The sequence below is a fragment of the Nilaparvata lugens genome, chromosome 10, assembly GCF_014356525.2.
Source record: "Nilaparvata lugens isolate BPH chromosome 10, ASM1435652v1, whole genome shotgun sequence".
Lineage (NCBI taxonomy): Eukaryota > Metazoa > Arthropoda > Insecta > Hemiptera > Delphacidae > Nilaparvata > Nilaparvata lugens.
The window spans coordinates 4077221-4092162 of NC_052513.1; positions in this window are offsets into that span (position 1 = coordinate 4077221).

Below are 14942 nucleotides of genomic sequence, written 5' to 3' on the forward strand. Positions count from 1 at the left end.
AATCCACTTCTAGTGTATTTTAGCCCCAATTTAAATACTCAGAAAAATGGCCAATTTCTATATTCGAAACTGTGTATCATGTTCACCCGAAATGTATTTTGTAAAAAATATAATCGTGAGGTAGGATAAGTTTGATTCAAAAAATCAAGAAATTTGTGATATTTTCCTCATTTTCACAGTCTCGACAGTTTTTCGATAATAAACAGTCATGCAAGATGGGTTTAAAGCAACGTAGCTTATAGAGCATGTAATTCTCTATCATTTGATACCAATCATGTATCTCACTCGTTTTAGAGACTCTTGAATAACACTAATATCGCAGAAAAAATGAGAAAATGATCATTTTTTCAACTAGCGGTAACTTTTGAACAGTACTGAAATCAGGAAAACGATCCATGGAAGCGGAAAGAGAAGAAAATTCTCTATAACCTTGACTACTTTTTCGATAAGTGTTTAAAGTTTTGATCCTTGACGTATCCTTATGACGTACCCCCAACTAGGAAATACTGAAATTAAATGTTTCCAACAGGTGATTCTCATAGAAAATAACCCGCGTGAGATGATTTCAGCCGAAATATGCATTTTTCTGTTAGGAAGGCCTTGAAAAGGTACTATAATGAAAAATTTGTATTTTGCCTGTAGGACATGATTTTCCATTTTTGGGTATATCCCCCTCCCCCCACTACTAAATTCGAAAATTCCCAAGGAATCCTGTTCATAATGAATTGTTCTGCTACGTGATGTGTGGTGTTTTATCTATACTAGAAAAATATCCATGTTGTATAGGGTAGAAGTCGTAGGTTTGTATAATTTTGAAAACCCCTTACAAAATACCCCTTCTTTGAAAATTTGTAGCTCCGGAACCAAATGTGTTAGAATCCTGCGCGACCACTCAATTTATTGGAAATTTTATCCTCTGTAATTTGGTTGGGAATGATTTTTCTTGAGAAACTCAAGGTTCACGAGATAAAATAGGAGAATTGAAAACAGTCTGAAATTTTGGGGATTTTAGGGGGTTTTGGGGGTGAAGCCGCCCTCTCGCGTGTCAGCAAATTGCAGATTCGAATTTAGCGCCCCAAAATACATAATATAGAACCGTCGAGAAAAATTATTCCGGTGCTGTTTCCTGAAAAACGACCATTTGACTGGACTATACGAATATTATTGTTATAGGACCTCCACGCAAAGGACTCCACGCCAACAAAATATAGAGGCTCGAATTTACTTCTTTAGATGGATGAATGATCATTAATATCCAATGATGAATCTGATTGAATTTTCTGCCAATACTTGAATTTATTCATATCTCGTAGATTACTCAGACCCGATTTCTTGTGTGTAATCATATTATTGATAGATAATAAGATATTAAAATATTATTGAACATTAAATCTATGAGTTAAATTAAACTTTTTGAAGTGTCCTGGAAACCGGTTTTCAGTTCAGCAAAAAAGCTCATCAGTCTGTTCAAAACAAAATAATTAAAATAACCTGAGTCAGGCCTAATACAAATCCAGAATGCAATAAAGAGAGGAAAATACTAGGTAACGAGTTAAAGGGCGGAATAACGAATTTAAAATTACTCCATCATGTTTAGCAGAACGACAGGAGTCATGCCATAAACTGAGCAGCTAAGGAGTTTTCTTCTCTTCGCTATTTTCTCTTTCTCTCTTTATGTCGCCCTCTTACTGTTGAGTATTGTGGAATGTAGAAGTGTAAGGGAGGAGAGAAGTAGGGTTGGCGTGTGACAAAAGGGCTAGAACAAAGGAGGAGACAGTGTGAAGCCTTAATGGATATAAGAAGAGTCGCGAAGTGAAAATATTGTGCAGGAAAAGTGTCACATGCCAGCTCTTACCCCTCTTGCCACTCCACCATCACATCCAACCCCTACCGCCGCACCACCACACTCACTACCAACCTCTGTCCGCCCTGGTTTGATTCTATAACGCAAATTGGAGACGTTATGCCTCGACAACGTAACTTATAATGCTTCCTTTTTCTCCTCCCGCTACTGCCACTGCTATTCGTGTCCTTCTTTCATTACTTTCTTCTTCTTCTTCTTCTTCTTCTTCTTCTTCTTCTTCTTCTTCTTCTTCTTCTCCTTCTTCTTCTTCTTCTTCTTTTTTCCTTTTTATTTCTATTTTTACTTTTCTCTTTCTTTTTATTTTTATTTTTATTTTTATTTTTATTTATATTTTTATTTATATTTTTATTTTTATTTTTATTTTTATTTATATTTTTATTTATATTTTTATTTTTATTTTTATTTTTATTTTTATTTTTTTTTTGTTTTTATTTTTTCCATGTCTTCTTCTTCTTCTTCTTCTTCTTCTTCTTTTCTTCTTCTTCTTGGAGTGTGATTGGGGGGGATGTTACTAGAATTAGAAATACTACTTTACATTGATATATATAGTTAGATGACTAAGTTATACCTTCAAGCGTTTGGAAGCATGATGCCTCCTTCATTTCTCGTCGCCATTGAATATCGGGCAAGAAGTCAGGCGCCCAGACAGACTTATATGGGAAAACATCGACTTTCATTGCGTTATATCTTTCGACATACTTGATGGATTTCAATATAATTTTTTTCAACTTTTCATCATTTCCATTACCATATATGATACAATGATTTGTTCATTGAACATTATTTTTAACTCGACCAAACATCTAATTTAGTGAACCTACCTCACTACAGATTTTGATCCATTCTATTAGCAAATGAATCTCATTTTTACAATATTTTCCTATTACCATGTATTTAGGATATGGAAAATAAAACATTTATTATAGATTGCTAATATTACCATATATTTTATTAGATGGCAAATAATAATAAATTAACTGTTATCACAATATTTCGTGAAACAGTTTCTCATTCGTTTTGCAACTTAAGTATAGGTACCTAACTATACTCTATACTCCTATATTTAATATAAGATAATTAATAACTACATATTATAAGAACGGGAAAATAAAAAAAAATTATAGATCGCTAATATTACCGTATATTCTATTAGATAGGAAATAATAATAAATTAACCATTATCACAATATATCGTGAAACTGTTTCTCATTCGTTTTGCAACTTAAGTATAGGTACCTAACTATACTCTATACTCCTATATTTAATATAAGATAATAAATAACTACATATTATAAGAACAGGAAAAATAAAACAATAGCAATGATGAAGGATTTATAGTCAATTTTAGCAAATAATATTTTTTATAATACAAATTTAGCATACAATATTTGCATAGTTCACAAAATATTACAATATAAGACAAATTAATGGAATGGAATATGGATACCTATATTGGATCTATGGAAATAAAATATTTATTATAATATTACCGAGACTTATATTTTATTACTTGGCAAATAATGATAATGAATCAACCTAAGCACAATATTCCTTGAAACGATCATTTGGCACTAGGCTTAGCCTGCATGAAACATGACTGATGAAAATATAAAAATACTTATGTATGAAAAGAAATATTTTCATCTGGCACATGCAGATTCGTACATCCATAAGCACTGCATGAAACTACCATACTTTGAATATTTTTTGTTGCTTCAATAAAAAAATATTATCATTTGAAAAAGGCTCTTTTTCTACACAGCGAATACAAATACCCGACTTCTTGCCCGAAATTTCTGGTAGCTACACTAGCGCAGTGGCATCATAGCGGACTTCGCTCTTCTTAATCTTATTCTCTATATCAATGCTACTTTACTATAACTTTGAAAATCTGGTCTGCCATCTTGGATCCGGCATTTTGAATGCAACTTTATTTTTTTAAATAGGAAGGTGGTCATGCGATACATGATTACGATAAGGAATTTCAAGATAAAATGGATGGCGAACCGCACATCGATATCTCAAACCGTTCAAAAGATATTCACATCATCAATCAGTACCATGCAAATCAGAAATGAAATACCTGAGTGGTATTGATTGATAATGTCAATATCTTCTAAACGGTTTGAGATATCGATGTGCCATTTTCACCGTTCATTTTTTCTTGAAATTCCGTATCGAAATCATGTATCACATGACCACCTTCCTATTTAAAAAAATAAAGTTGCATTAAAAATGGCGGATCCAAGATGGCGGACCAGATTTTTAAAGTCATTGTAAAGTAGTTTCCTGAATTCGAGTAGGATTCCCAATCACACCCACCGTCAAATTACCTTTGTGTATGAGATACACGTTCTCGCACTTTTCACCCACTCTGTATACTGGCTCATACACTTAGTAGCTTACAATACATTTTTGCATAATATGAACTGAAATAATAATCATTGAACTGTACATGATAAGAATAAGAATACAATTTAGAAATTTCTTCAAGACAATATTGTTTCGTATCTACATAAATTGGCGGAGCTTTGAACATATCAATGTCCATTCTTTGAAAAGAATATTGAAAATATGATTCCCAGTAACTCTCTACCAAAACATTTTTAGTTCCATTCAGTCAACTAGGAGCCACCCCTACCTCCTCATCATCCTTCTTCTTCACCCACCACCACCACCAACTCCTCTTCCCTCCTTCCAATGCTTTCTTTATGTAAAGTAAAACAACCAATCACTTATAATAATTATTTTGACCTCAGAATGACTTTTGAATTCATCCAACTCGGATAACGTGGGCTCATTGAGCCATCAGCCTTCCCATTCAAATCCCAATAGAAATAACAGTTATTAAAATATGAGTTCCACACCCAAAATAATTACCTATCACATTATCTCTGTTGTGAAGTAATATTGAAATGGAAAAGGTGATTAAAAAGTGGCTTCTCTCCATGCGTTTACTTTAAAAGTGAAGTGGCCCCGCCCTGATGTTCATTTATAAGCAGTTTGTTGAAGGTTCACGCCCAGTTGAAAGTAAATTTCAGTGAGTGTTCTAGTTGAGAATACCAGGATCCTTCTACTAGTTCTTGTGCAGATATCAAATCTATACAACCAAGTGATCTATCATCCACTGCGTATATTGTTTGTTGTGCTTTCCACACTCATGAACATGGCTACTTCCAAAACTTCACATCCAAGGCAGATGAGGAGGAGAACCGTGAATCCCCATTTCAAAAACTTTGTGGAGAATACTTCTTTGCATGGCGTGAAATACATTGGTAACCCCAACAATCATTGGATTAAACGTGGATTCTGGTGCATAGTCGTAATCTGTTTTTTTATATCATTAGTTGCAATTTATAGAATGAAGATAAATAAATGGAAAGAGGATCCTATGACAATAGAAGTGGCAACAACTCCCCAACATATCTCTACCCTGGCCATACCTGCTTTCACCATTTGTGGTCCAGTACATCCTTCAGTCGAACAAGTTGAATTTTTTAAGAAAGAACTTGGTGATGATGTATACAAGCTCGCAGATATCTTGGGTATGTCGAGAAGAGCATTTGATGAGATGTTCAACATGAGCTCAACAAGACATGGTACAGATAGTAATTGGGAAAGATTTGTTATATCTAATTTGAGTCATGAATCCTTTTTCCCTTATATTTATGACTATGTAGCAATTTCAGTATCATTTGCTTCTTTCGGACGAAAACGACCAAACCTAATGTTCAGGGAATTCTGCTGGTCCATCAACATGCTTCCAGCGTCCAAGATTTACAAGATGAATACAGTACAACATCATTTGCACCCAGAAGTAGGTTTAATGAAAAGAGTGAACATTACGCTTGATTCGAATACTGATTTAATCAATGGATTTCCGTCATATACATCTCATTTTAAAGGAATAAACGACTTTGAACGATCATTGAAAGTACCAGTTTTGGTAGATAAATCAGACATAGTTTATCTTCTCTTTGATTCTAGAGGGAAGGAAGACAGAAAATTCATTGGCAGGGACAATGAATATAGGTTCACAATCCACAATCCTTGGGATGTCCCTAGTCCATTCATGAGATGGCATCGTCTTCGGACATTATCAAGCTCTCGCATCCTCATTGATCCTGAACTAATCATTAAAAATCCCGTGGATGATGAGGATTTTCTATACAAAGTTCCATCTGCCAAACAATGCTACAACACAACGGAGAAAACATTGGACTTTTTTCAATATTATACACAACAAAACTGTTTAATGGAGTGCTCCACCAAAAGAGCTTTGAGAGAATGTGGATGTGTTCTGTTTTACATGCCACACAACGAATCAACATATATATGCTCTGATGAATACAGCTCCTGTGCGATGAATATTGTCAAAGCCACTCATTATGACACAGGTGAGAGGAAATTTGTAGATGATTGTGACTGTTTGCCATCTTGTAACTACACAGACTACAAGGTTATATCTTATGAGTCAGTAAAAGCTAAAAGTGATTTGATTTATCCACTTCAAGAACTTTGGTTAGTATTCAGAGATGATTTTTTTCATCCAAAAGTTCGAACCTACACGTACAATAACAATGAGATGATGGATGCCACTGTTTTCTACTTGGATGCATTTCTAGGCGTGAGTATAATGACTGTAGCTGAAATATTCTACTACATTTTGTTGTATGTTATTGATTATCTGAAAAGCAAGATACAGCAAATGCTTGAAAAACTGTATGTGTCATAAGAACTATATTTGAATAAAAAGTTGTAAATGAATGTTTCTTTTTTTATTTTAACAACTACAGTATCATGCAAACTTTCAAGAGAAACTTTATCTTACTGACTCAAGATAGATTTTGAAAAACTTGAATGAGGTGAGCGGAGCCACCTTGAAGCCCAATGCACTATCATGTTTTAAACTGAGAAATTTGTTATTGAAATAGATTCAATATTGAAAAAAAAATCAATTTAATTTTCAAATCAGTGTGTGTGTGTGTGTGTGTGTGTGTGTGTGTGTGTGTGTGTGTGTGTGTGTGTGTGTGTGTGTGTGGTGTGTGTGTGTGTGTATGTTGAGTGTATGTTCGTCTGTGTACACGATATCTCATCTCCCATTTAACGGAAGAACTTAAGGTCCTTACAATATAAGGATCCGATACGAACAATTTCGATCAAATGCAATTCAAGATGACGGCTAAAATGGCGAAAATGTTGTCAAAAACAGGGTTTTTCACGATTTTCTCAAAAACGGCTCCAACGATTTTGATCAAATTTATACTTAAAATAGTCATTGATACGCTCTATCAACTGCCACAAGTCCCATATCTGTAAAAAAATTAGGAGGTCCACTTCATCTATGCAAAGTTTGATTTTAGATTCCCATTATCAGGCTTGAAATACAATTTAAACAAATAAAATCAAGTGGAGAAGACTGAGCATGAAAATCTCTACAATTAATGTTCAGTAACATTTTCACCTAAAATTGAAAATTAGCTCGAAATTCGAGAAAATGTGATTATTCAATTGCAGACTGTTGGCAACCGTTGATTCTATTAAATCATTCACTATGAAGAGATAGCAGACATCGTGTGTCTCCAGCGATATTGTGCTGTCACCAGCTGTCTCAGATTTTTTAATAGTAGACTTCAGATGCGCGTGAACACTAGCGTCAGGTGATCAATTTTCATAACGGCAAGGAAAGTTGTGTGAGTGCGCTACACCATATTTTTTATCAAGCCTATCCTGAATTCAGTTTGATTGATCTACATGATCTGTATAAGTGAGGTTTAAGATTGTGTACATAATATTATACAGAGTGTCCCACCAAGGTTGTAACAGCTGTTGACCATAGATTCTACTCGACATTTCTCACAAAAAATATTCAGTAAACTTTTTTCCTATCGACCTTAGTTTTCGAGATATATAGATTTTTCGATATTTTCAGAATATGCCTACTTCCGGTCATTAAATACTCAAAAACTGGAAAAATACTGGTCGAATTTCAATTTCAAGGGTATTGTTGGAAAGATAAAAGCATTTCTAACAAGATTAATGTAATTTTATTCGTTGTTAGATATTTTGTAGTTTTTTATTAGGGCTTAAACTTGAAAAAATGCTATTCTTCAAATTCAAAGTCAAATTTCAAACCGTTTTTTCTCGATTTTTCTCCTGGTAATTATAGTGGTTTCAATATTTCAAAAACTTCTCTATTTCATGAGCTTTCGAATGAGTATAAATTAGTATAAAAGTATAATTCAGGATTTATGGTACAGGAAATAATGCAAATTATTGAAAAAGTCATATCATTATAGAATGTTAAAATTTTGATTAAAACTTGTAAATATTGTCAGAGAGGAATCTGGTGATTTCACCCTTAGGATCACCACTTGATGCATGCTGTTTGTGAATTTCCTCATTTTGAAGGTGTTCATTCCAGATATTAGCAGTTTTGAACACTTTATCATGGAACTTACCTCTTCGAATTTATACTCATTCGAAAGCTTATGAAATGGAGAAGTTTTTTGAAATATTGTAACCACTATAATTACCCGGAAAAAAACGAGAAATAACGGTTTGAAATTTGACTTTGAATTTGAACAATAGCATTTTTTCAAGTTTAAGCCCTAATAAAAAACTGCAAAATATTTAACAACGAATAGAATTACATTCATCAAGTTAGAAATGTTTTTCTCTTCCAAACAATCCCCTTGAAATTGAATCTCGACCAGTAGTTTTCCAGTTATTGAGTATTTAATGACCGGAAGTAGGCATATTCTGAAAATATCGAAAAATCGATATATCTCAAAAACTAAGGTCGATAGGAAAAAAGTTTACAAAACATTTTTTGTCAGAAATGTCGAGTAGAATCTATGATCAACGGCTGTTAAAACCTTGGTGGGACATCCTGTATATGCTATACATAATATGTCCCTGGCATTAAAAGATGTAGTTAAAGATTAAAGATTTGTGACTAGAACTCAAAGGAAATTATAATTATTGTGTTATTCATAATCATATTATTCTATTCAATATACATCATCCAAACACCAAAATCTGAATATATCTATCTGATGTACTGGATTAATGAACCTCGATGACCCAATTTTCATATTGGATTCCTTGAAATCTCCAGCTTCTTCGAACTCATCTTAATAATATTTCAAAACTTAATATTGAAGTTTTCCATGATTAAATTGACAGTAGCCAAACGCAAATACTGTACATTCAAATTTATCCATGTGAGAGTTCAATCTTGGTATTGATATTTCAATCATAATATTATTTTTTCAATGTTTATTATTGATTGTTAAGTTATATTAAAGTTAACAGTAGCCAGAAGCTACCAAAGTACCAATACTGTACATTGAAATCTATTCATGTGAGAGTTCAAACTTAGAATATATATTTCAATCATAGTTTTAATGCTGTTTCATCATAATCAGAAAAAAATGAAGTCACTTCATAAAGTAAATTATAGAATCTTAGAATGAGCTTGAAATTCTTTGATAAACTAAACATTTCAGAAAATAAAAAAAAATCCAACAAATTTATACAAGAATATGTAGGGACAAAATTAACAAGCCTCATCTTCTTCCCCGATTTTTCCCTCATCAAACCCTGAATCCTATTAAAAGTATGGTGGAAGAACCTCGGGCGTTGAATCTGGATATCGCTGGCATTATTCTGAATTGCAAATGGCGAATTAACATAAGTTCTCACTTCTTTTCACCACCATATCGTCCAGCCGCTAGAGCGTCTTGACTATCTTCATTCAAGTCTGTTCCTCAATTTTCCACTTCTTAATTTTCTTTGCATGAAAAATACTAAACCAAGATTTTCCAGTTGAGTTTATACCGCTTTGGAGATCAACTCGTTCTTCCCATGTTTAATTAACTTGTGCCTGACGTTCATGTGGAACTAGAGTAAGCCCTCAAGTTATCCACCCTTTTTTCTTCAGAATTATTATTAATCTTTTCAGATTCTATAGAAAAATTAATCTCAAAAAATAATGTTTTGGAGTCTAGAAAGTTGTGGGGGAAAATAATAATCAGCAGTCACCTTCAATTCCATCAAATTAAACGTATGGATAGCTAATTAACAAGAATTCTTTCATAATGATGATTTGGAATTGAAAAACAGGCTAAGCCCTTACTATTCCATTCTCTAATTTTTATCTTTATCAAACATTAGTCGTAAAAAGCTTTTAGCAATTTATTTGTACCGTTTTAAAAATGATAATTTTTGAAATGGGAACTCCAAAATCAATAGAATAACATTCAGTAGCATTCAGAACAAGAAATTGAAATAATATAATAACAATTATTATTAGAGAAAAATGCTATAGATCACCCCGAAGACGTCCGCTACTGCAAATATTGACAACATCGCTAGATGGAAATTCGATGAGCGCCACTAAGTTTAAACAAATCTTATTTCCCAGCCCGGGAATCGAACCCGGTACCTCCTATAGGTGATTAACAACATTTAATTAGAATTTTAGATTAATAATAATTATTATTAATTAATTATTATCTGAGCAAATGCAATTTATAATTTATTTCCAGTAGTATAATAACATTCAGAACAAGAACTCTACATTATTACAAGCATTAATTAATATTTAGAACAGTAAATTCATTTTAATCACTCGTCAGTGGATATATGAGAAAGATAATTCAGATACTGGTATTTTGGATGAAAGACTGGTTTTTATTTACCAAATAATTCACTTTAAATAATAGAAAAGTCAGTGAAATAGTTGTGTTATGAAATAATAGACTTGTAGTGATATTCCAACTAAGAATTATCCATTAATTCAGCTTATCTATGTTTATTATCTGGAATCCATATTTGTATGGATTTATGATCACTTGATAGTCTTTTTGTTCCCTATATTAGATAACATTATTTTTGCTAATATGATTTTCTTTTTAAAATAATCTACACTCAACTAGTAAGAAAATGATTTCTACGCCGCAATTGTTTTCTACAATCAAAGAGAACTATATTTTGCATAATCATATAGGAAATATTAAAATCAGAATAATTTATACAGTATTCAACAATTAAATTTGTATGCGATCCAATACAAATCATTGCCTTAATTCTTCATTTAACCAAACAAAATGTCTTCATGACAAGAGGAATAATTTCAGCTTTCTATTTTTGGCGAAATAAAGCATAATAAATTAAGTAGGAATGATGTATTATTTTAGGAGATAACTCTTTCAGGCACAGTATATCATAAATCATCTATACAAGCGCTCTCAATGATCGAATTAAATAAGCCATCTCTTATTACCAGCACATAAGGTATTATCATTATTATAATCACTAAAGCTAATTATACAAGCACCCTCAATGATCAAATTGAATAAGCCATCTCATATTTCCCAGTATACCTTTCAATTTTTAGTCGATTTGTACAAATGGGTAAATAAATAGATTACATTAGAATAAATAGAAATATTAACCCGATGTCCAATCAATTACTCATTGAAAGCATTTTTCAAATAAAACAAGAATACCAATGATAATAAGAGGCTAAAATACTACTCAGCATGATCAATGTTCTAGTCAAAACACAGTGGAAGTTCACTTGTTTTCCCAACTATTCTAGCCTTCAAATTATTCATTTAATTTTATACTTTCAAATCAAGGTGATGGAAATGAAATTTAAACCTCATCAAAAGGAGCGCTATTATGTTTATTGATACAAATCACATTACATTTAATTGTTTTCTTATAGTAATAACGTTTATGTCATTGACTGTTATTAGTATTTAAAAATTATTATAATGTATAAAAATTAATAATTATTCTTGAATTATCAGATAGCCTACCGATGCAGATAGTGTATGTAAGTAATGTATAACTTATGATATAAGTAAGAAAAATAGGACATTACCTGGATAATAGTAACACAGAACACACAATAAACAATTTTTCCTACAGTTACCTTGAAAAGTGACCATTCCTGCACTGATTACAGAATGCAAAGAATCACTTTTCCGCTCTAGTGCGCAAAGTATTACTTTGTGTACTCCTTATACTTTGCGTATTATCTTGCAGCCATCCCAATCAGCAGTTGACATTATTGGCCTGTATTTTGAATGTGAATTTGTTCTATCTATATTTTTCCTGATTTTCAAATAAATAAGAATGAGAACTCATTATATCATAAATTTTGAATATTATTAATTATTCATTATTTCAATAGCTATTTATGTATTAAGAGCATAATGCACGACTTTATCGCTTGTGCAAAACAGTTATCACACGACGCGAAGCGGAAGCATGATAATTTTGCAAGAGCGATAAAGAAGCATTATGCGTGAATTACATACAACATTTTTTCTACAACTGCTCAAACCTGTTAAATTACTTATATCGGTGGGGCTACAATTACCGACTTTTTAGGTTAAGATCTGACCTTTTGGCGAGCTGCTTACCATAAGCTCATTGGCGAGCTTAAAGAAACTCTTCTGCGCATGTGCAAATGATTTGCGAGTGTAAAGAAAATTTACTGCGCATGCACGGATGGTTAGCAAGCGAAAAAGTAGATTCTCCTCAGAAATAAGCTGTTTTATGAGGAGAATTGAGTATGTAAATTCTTCTTTCCTACAGTTTCGTTGAAAAGTGGCCATTCCTGCACTGATTACAGAATGCAAAGAATCACTTTTCCGCTCTAGTGCGGGAAAAAATTTTTTCTGCACTCCAGATTTGCAACATGGCAACACTTGGTGGGTTATATGGAGGATTAGTGCACGGAAACAAACATTAAGTTGGTAACAATGACTGTGGTTAGATTTAGATAAGAATCATTTCAATGGCTACCCTACATTTATGATGAAATCCCAATATAGAAATCCAAAACAAGAATAATGTTCATCTAAATCAAAATTAAACAATCATCGTTTACGAATTCTCATCATTTAATAATAAATAATAGTTCTCTTCTATTGATAATTATTATTTCAACTGCAAGCAATGAGAAAAGTAGCAAATATACATTATAAAATTCAAATTTTGAGGTTAAATGATTACCGTTCGATATCCATATAAATAATAAAACAAGAATACTACAATAAATATTCTCTGTTGTCTATGTTATTTTTTTAATATTTTTCAGTTTACTTTGAGCATTTTTCTCGGTAATTTGAGCAAAAGTCTAAATTTCTGAATCCTGTTTCTGTAGTTTTTAGCTGGATGAAACAAACTTAGGTACGATTCTTCCCGCTAGGTCGCGCGCTTGTTGGTTCAGTCATCTTGCAGCTATCCCAATCAGCTGTTGGCGTGTACTTTGAATGTGAATTTTTTGTTCTATCTGTATTTTTTCTGATTCTTGAATGAATAAAAATGAGAACTTTGGCTGAGAATTTTCAACTTCAATTTGACTATTAATTTTCAAATGAATTAAGGTTGTTATTAATAACAGCATCACACACACAAGCATTTGATGGATTTCAGCCATCATTTTACCCATAATTACCCACTTTTCATATTCAATGGTAACTGTAGGAAAAGTTTAATGTGAAATACATGAGCAAAGTTGCTCTGCTGTACTCAAGAAGCCATTCTGCCCCCGCCTATGGCTCGGGCATAAACGCTTCTTTCGGTGCAGAAAACTGTCACTTTGCGCACTAGTTGCACAAATAACTATTTTACGTGCAGTTGTAGAAAAATAATATTTTATCATTCATAAATTGATTGGTTGAAAAATTATTTGGAAATTAAGATTCACTCAAAATTATTTGAATTTTCAAATTAATTGGATTAATTGGATTAATTCAATTTTCAATTTGAATAAATTATCGATTAATAATTTTCAATTGGATTATCAAGTTTAAAATAAATTAAAGTTATTATTATAACAAAATTATACAGACAAACATTTTGATGGATTTCAGCCATCATTTTACCCATAATCAACCACTTCTAATATTCAATGGTAACTGTAGAAAAAAATTAATGTGAAATACGTGCGCAAAGTTCCTCTGCTGCACTCAAGAAACCATTCCACCCTCGTCTACGGCTCTTGCGTAAACGTTTCTTTTGGTGCAGCAAGCTGTCACTTTTCGCACTAGTTGCACAAATAACTATTTTAGTGCCAAAAACGTTATTAGTAATAAACTATTACAGGTTATAATAGAAATATGAAACCGTTAATTTGTATTTTTACCGTTTATAACAATAACGAAAGCAAACATACCAAAAACCAAGAATTTTAAAATCAACAAGTAGCTACTGGCATTGAAATAGGCTTATAGTCATAAACGTAGTCATATATCGTAGCATAGGTTTGTGAATATCATCAGCATTCATAATATTTTTTCAATTTGTGTTATAAGTTATAGCCTTATAAGATATTATTTCTAGCTGAATGGAATTGATTGATGCATTGCTTTACTTGTCATGAACTTTTCAACAAGACTGAACAATTATTGTTGTTTGATGGAAACCGTGCGGTAATTTAGCTGCAATTTTTTCACAAAAAGATAATATTGATGTCTGATCTTACCTCATCATCTCTTGTTTTGGATTTTCTTTGAGTTGATTTCTTGAATTCATAGTTTTAAAGCTAGTGATACTAATCATTATTAAGGCATTGAAAATTTAAAACTAGAAAAATTATCATTCCACCACTGTAACACTCGCCATAACTGAAAATGTTTTTTCGCCACACTTGGATGTAATGAGCTGGTTTACGTGCGTCATATGGAGGCCGAAAGTGATTGTTTTCCGACCAGGCCGGTAAAACTTTACGGCCCTAGGGCTGTAAAATGACCTTGAATAACAGCTGATCGTGTCCGATCTCACAAAAATCATAGAGAGATAATCTCATAACGACTGTAATAATCTATATAATTATGTATCGTGAATCGCGGTATCATGTCTATAATATATTTTATGAATTACTGTTTCATAATTTAATATTTATTATTGTGTTTTTGATATCAAACAATAGAATACGATGATATCTCCATAGCCTCAACAATATAATGTTGGCTGCATTGTCCATTGTCAGAAAGGTAAGTATCGCAAGTCTTTAAAAGTGAAGAATCGAATTTGAAATCAAAGTACAATAATT